The following is a 5,744-nucleotide window of genomic DNA, read 5'->3' as shown; positions in this document are numbered from 1 at the left end:
TATATATATATATATATATACTGGTATAGTTCACAACACCATAAACATCCGAGTACACTCTTTTGGTTTTCAAAGCCAAACTTCAAACGCCAACAAAAATGGAGGAATTTTTTAGTACTTAACACCCATTATATTTTCTGGTTTTATTAATATATAAGCAAATACAAATTATAACTATACAATAACCATGCGTCACGTTTTTCTGAAAATAAAAAACTAACTAACTACATAACGGTTTTCCTAACCGCCTAGAACATGAAAAATGTGCAACGATTTTTCTAACCGCTTAACCACATAACGGTTTTCCCAACTGCCTAAAACATGAAAAGTGAAAAAGCATAAATAATTTTTAGAAACAACTAGATTAACTCAACACACTCTCTCCAACTAGGATAAAAATGTAATATCACTATTATAAAAAAAAGAAAATATTTTATGAGGAAATAACATTATTCATTATTGTTGATATCTCTCTCTCCTCATTTATGTTCTTTTCGTTGGACCAGAAATCTTTTCTAAATGCTACCTAGATTAACGACGTTTAATAAAATAATACGAACAAAGTTTTGCAACAAACCACTTATATATTTATAGTACCGATAAATGCACTTATTCAGAAGAGACTTATTTCATTACCTTGGCAAGTTTGCTCTTCTGATGTCTGTAGCCCTGAAAGACAGTAAAGCAAAGTCTAAGTGAAAGCTTCAACAAGCTATATACATCGACGTGGAAAATATAGAATTTGATTTCAATGATATGATTCTACGATAAATTTATAAGTTTTTTGCCAGCAAACCTTATCAGTTCCATAAATGTAATCGCAGTAGGTGAAAACAGATGCGAAGTTACAGTGACTGTGGCGTCCAACGTAGTGATGATAATCGTGGTACTCTGCCCCTCCATAAAAAGGAATGTACTTTGTTGGATTGTGAGGGAAGTCATAGCTATTGAAAATAAATATATACAACTTTAGTAACAAAAAATAATTGTGATGAAACGCCGGCAAATGTTCATCAGTCAAATTATTTAGGTTGGGTTTGGGGCACTAGCGTGGCGGTGGTGCTGTATGCATATGATATTTTTTTTGTTTGGCAAAACTGTTAGTTTTGCCTATTTTTTAAAAAAACCAAGATGGAAAATTGCATTTTGCAACTTGACTGGCTAAGCACAGAGCTTGCTAGAAAGTTGTGGTTAATCTTTTTGAAAAAAAATTATAATATCTATTATAATTTTTAGAACAACAACTTCTGCTTCTTCAAACAATTAAAATTGCACTAAATTGCCTCAAACAGACTCCTAGCCTTAGTTACTTAGCATAAAAAAGAAAATCATGTGGATGTCAAAATGGTTACTTTTTTAATGGTTTACATACACAATACCCAACCCTTATCCATTTATGTATCTCACTTCAAAATTTTTCTCAATTCATACTTTTCAACATTGTGGAACACTAAAATCCACAATTTCAGGTGTTGTGGCCGTAAAAATCAAAAATTTAATGTGAGGTACAAAAATGGAGAAGAAATTATTATTATTTTACCACAACTTACCCGCAGTGAATCTCAATGGCCTCCACGTGGCGCAACGCAAACCAGAGGCAGAAGGTGACGATATGGCACGGCACAATCGACGGACCGATGACAGACGGCAGGCCGAGAATGAGAACTTCAGACCAGTGACTGTAGGGAGCCGCATAGGCCACCGGTGCGGTGAACTCGTGGTGCACCCTGTGAATCTTATCGTAACCCCACTTCGAATGCAAAGCTCGGTGGAACCATTAGTTAATGTAGTCCTCAACCACCACGTATACCAGCAACTGTGCGACCATCTCCCACGTCGACGGCAGCGGCAGCCCGAACCGTATACCCAACCCAGTTCGCAACAGGGAAGGAGAGGACCTGGAATGTCGGGCATTTACTTTAGAGCATATTAGTTAATTATTTAATTATAGGTTTTATTAAAATGCTAATTGAGTGATTTGTTTTCCATAATTGTTTTTGTTTAGATGAGTCATTTTCGCATGTTATGGTTGTGTTTTGTTCCTATTGTACTTTAAGTTCAAGTCAACATCACAACAGTATTTAAAAAATAATATTCTTAAGATTTTCTCTTGCAATCCAAAGAGATTAAGATTATCTGACGATTAATTAACTATGGGTAAGTGCAAAATACATTGAAAATCATTTTTTTTATTGATATAATGTCATGTTTAGAAGAATAAAGTCTAATTGTTGATTAAAAGAGCTACATATGTCGACAAGGGAAATTTTGGGCGCATTCTTAAGCTTAAAAACCATGTCTCATTAGCATATATAGGGATCAAAATTATGCTCTAAATATTCAAAAATAGCTATTTATGAAACAAACAACAAATTATTATAGCTTAAAATAATATAATCGACATCATTATGAGCATAACAAAGCTCCGATTTAAATCTTTTAGTTTTATGAAACCATTTTATTTACTAATTTGCTTTTTTGATTATTATCAGTTTCATTAATAACAAAATTTCAACTGTCAGATAAAATAATTTCTTCTAATGTAAGTCAATTATAAATGAATTTGTTAACTTTATTAAAAAAAATCCTCAAAATCACTAAAATATACCTACGAAATTCACATGCATGCAGACTCCTTATACAACACATTTGTATAATTGTTATATAAATAGTTCGCATAAGTTTTATATAAGAAGACTCCATAATAAATTTTCCTTACAGTGAAGGGGGTGGTGATGAGAATATAGGAGCGGATAACCGTCTTATAGCAGCGGAGGATTGTGCTGGCAGGGAGGCGTTCCTTGGGCTGGAGCTTAAAGCGGTTGATATAACTCGGGCGGGCGAGATCAAGTAGAGTGATGGGAAGAGGGGAAATAGTGTAAAAGAGGAGGAAGAAGACGAAACTGTGGGAGTAGAGAAGGAAATTCGGCTTGTCGGCAGAGTAGCAGAACCATAGAGACTCGGCGGTCGTCAGGTTGCGGCCAAGGGATTCCTCGGCCTCCAGAATGCTTTTGTAAGGTAGCATATGGCAGTATGTTCTCTTTCTTGTAAGAGAAGAGAAAAGAGGTGCTTCTTTGTAATGTGCAAGCTGGGTGGATTTATAATATTATTTTGTAATAGGAGAGGAGCAAGTGATATAAAATGACATAGACATGAGCTAAGTAAATTTTCTTTTTAATAGTATAATATTATTTTGAGAGATTTACATGCATGCCACTCTAAATAGTTTAGTCCTAGTTTGGCTGGATTGTGCCGTTGGGAAAAGATGGCTTAAACGTAGCATCCTAGAAAAACTTATTTTCAAATGTACGGTATGTAAAATAATAGGTTTGTTTGGACCGTTAGGGAAATAGGGGAGAAGCAGTTAAATAGTTTAGGCCTAGTTTGGCTGGATTGTACCGTTGGGAAAGGGGCTTTGTTTGGACCGTTAGGGAAATAGGGGAGAAGCAGTTACAAAGAAGCGAATTGGAGGAAAAATCAAAACCTAATGCAGAATGTAGGGCCGAAAGTGATAGCGTCTTTGCGGTTGAAATTTGGCGGAATTTACACAAAATTAATGACTAAATCCTATATAAATTATGCCCTATATTTAATAATAGAATCATTTTCTTTTAGTTATTTTAAATTTGTTATAAAAAACTAAATTTATTGGGGAGAATAATTTAATTCTATGGAGAGTTGGGATGAAGGCACATCATATCCACCAAGGACTCTCTGATGCAATTTCAAGAGAAGAATTGGATGCGATGGCTTATGGGATGAGGGCAAGGGAAATTCAATTGAAATCCCATAGTTCCATTCTCTTGTCATTGGAAAATGAAGCACTAAGGAAGGCAGTCGAAGAATCAATCATTAAGGTTTTGCCAAAGCTCGACTCCCTTTTCCTCAATAGATCCTTGGCAAAATAGTTGTTGTTAAAGAAACATCTGTACGATTCACTTCATATGATGTATGTAAGGATTTGGGAAAACATATGGTTAACTTCAATGAGATGTTCGTGGTGTCAAGAATGTAATCAAGCATTAATTCTTTTCAGCTCCTTGCAATACATATGGGAATATGTAGTAGACACAATGATATATGAGAAATAAATTCTCACAGTGATGAAGTTAAATATGTTCTCATGTCAAAAGAAATAAAAAGAAAATCTTAAGTAAAAAAAAAAAAACATGATGAAAGTTTGATGGTGTGATGAAGTTAAATATGTTCATCATATTTTTTTCTTGCTTTCTTCAAGGTGCCAACTTGTAGTTGTTCTACTTCTATTTTTTGCTTGAAATTGCATCATCTGTGAATTAAATTAACTCAATTTGTGCATGTCTAGAGTTGCATATAAGTTTAGTTGTGACCTTAATTACATTTAAGTTTAGCGTCAATTTTATTTTCTATTTATAGCTTGGCTCAAAATTAAGCCAAAATTTAATTATCAATTTTCACCCACGTTGATTTTTAGGCTCAAGTATTTACTCATTTTTAGGTAAGTTCTGTTAGAAAATTCATGTTTCAACTTTATGACACAGATTTCAAAAAAAAAAGTGCATAATAGCCAAAATCTTTTAAATTCATGATTTTTTCATATCTAAAATAAAGTGACGCATACATGTATTTATGATGAACAAATTTGATTTTGAAGAAATTTGATCTTGAAGAGATGAAGTTTCTCTCTCTAATCCCTTGAAACTTTCTGTACTTTCTGATGAAGAGAAATGTACGGGGTGTGTTGGGTAGAGAGATGACTCATTCTTAAATTCATGCTCTATTTAACCACCATCCATCAAGGGGGTTACTAACCAATAGGATTTATGATAATTTAATAATTTAATTGATTTTTATTAATAAAATCAATGACATAAGTTAGTAACATTTATTTATTTTAGGGGTTATATGAGTTACAAAAATAAATATCATAAATATCATAAGTTATGACATAAGTTATGAGTTAAGAAAATAAATAACTTAAGTTATCAAAATAAATATCATAAGTTCTCATAATTTATGACATAAGTTATGATTTAAAAAAATTAATAACTTAAGTTATCAAAAAAATCGCATAAGTTATTAAAATAAATGTGAGTCATAAATAAAAATATAACATTCTTCGACTTGGCTCACTTAATTTTACTAGGGCATTACATACTGCAAGATAAATTTTTCTTTATATTGGTTAAATTATAAATTATTTAATAAGTATGAAATTAATATGAATCATGACGGTTGTGCATCAATTTATCGACACAGTCTCTTCCATGTATCACAATATCAATTACATACTTAGCATAATGAGAATTAACATCATGGTCTCATAATGTCTATAAAAAACAAGTCTTGTTGAACATCATGCAACATAAAGTGTACACTAACGAAAAAAACAAGATTTATAAATATTAGAAACAAGAAAAATTGGGCCCAAAATGTCAAAATATAAAGAGCATAAAACTAATAAAGGGTTTTGGTAATGCTCATTCTCACGACATGTTCGTTAAATGTCTTCGTTGACAACCCTTTTGTCAAAGGATCTACAATCATGAGATTGGAGCTAATATGCTCAGTTGACACAATATGTTTATGAACTTCTTCATTAACGACAAGATATTTTAATTTCATGTGTTTAACACCTTTGGAATACTTGTCGTTTTTGGAAAATAAGACTGCTGTGGAGTTATCACAATAAAATTTCAACGGCTTGGCAATACCGTCGACAATTCCAAGTCCTGAAATAAAATTTCGTAGCCATAAACCCCGAA

At 32.7% G+C, this 5,744-nt stretch overlaps 1 pseudogene; it reads right to left on the bottom strand.

Annotated features, from left to right (window-relative positions):
* The window catches only part of LOC110019022, a 9,899-nt pseudogene extending 6,799 nt beyond the window's left edge, over positions 1–3,100 (bottom strand).
* Between the last annotated feature and the right edge of the window lie 2,644 nt (positions 3,101–5,744).

Source organism: Phalaenopsis equestris, unplaced genomic scaffold (assembly GCF_001263595.1).
Source record: "Phalaenopsis equestris unplaced genomic scaffold, ASM126359v1 Scaffold000038, whole genome shotgun sequence".
Lineage (NCBI taxonomy): Eukaryota > Viridiplantae > Streptophyta > Magnoliopsida > Asparagales > Orchidaceae > Phalaenopsis > Phalaenopsis equestris.
This window is presented reverse-complemented; position numbering and strand designations above follow the sequence as displayed.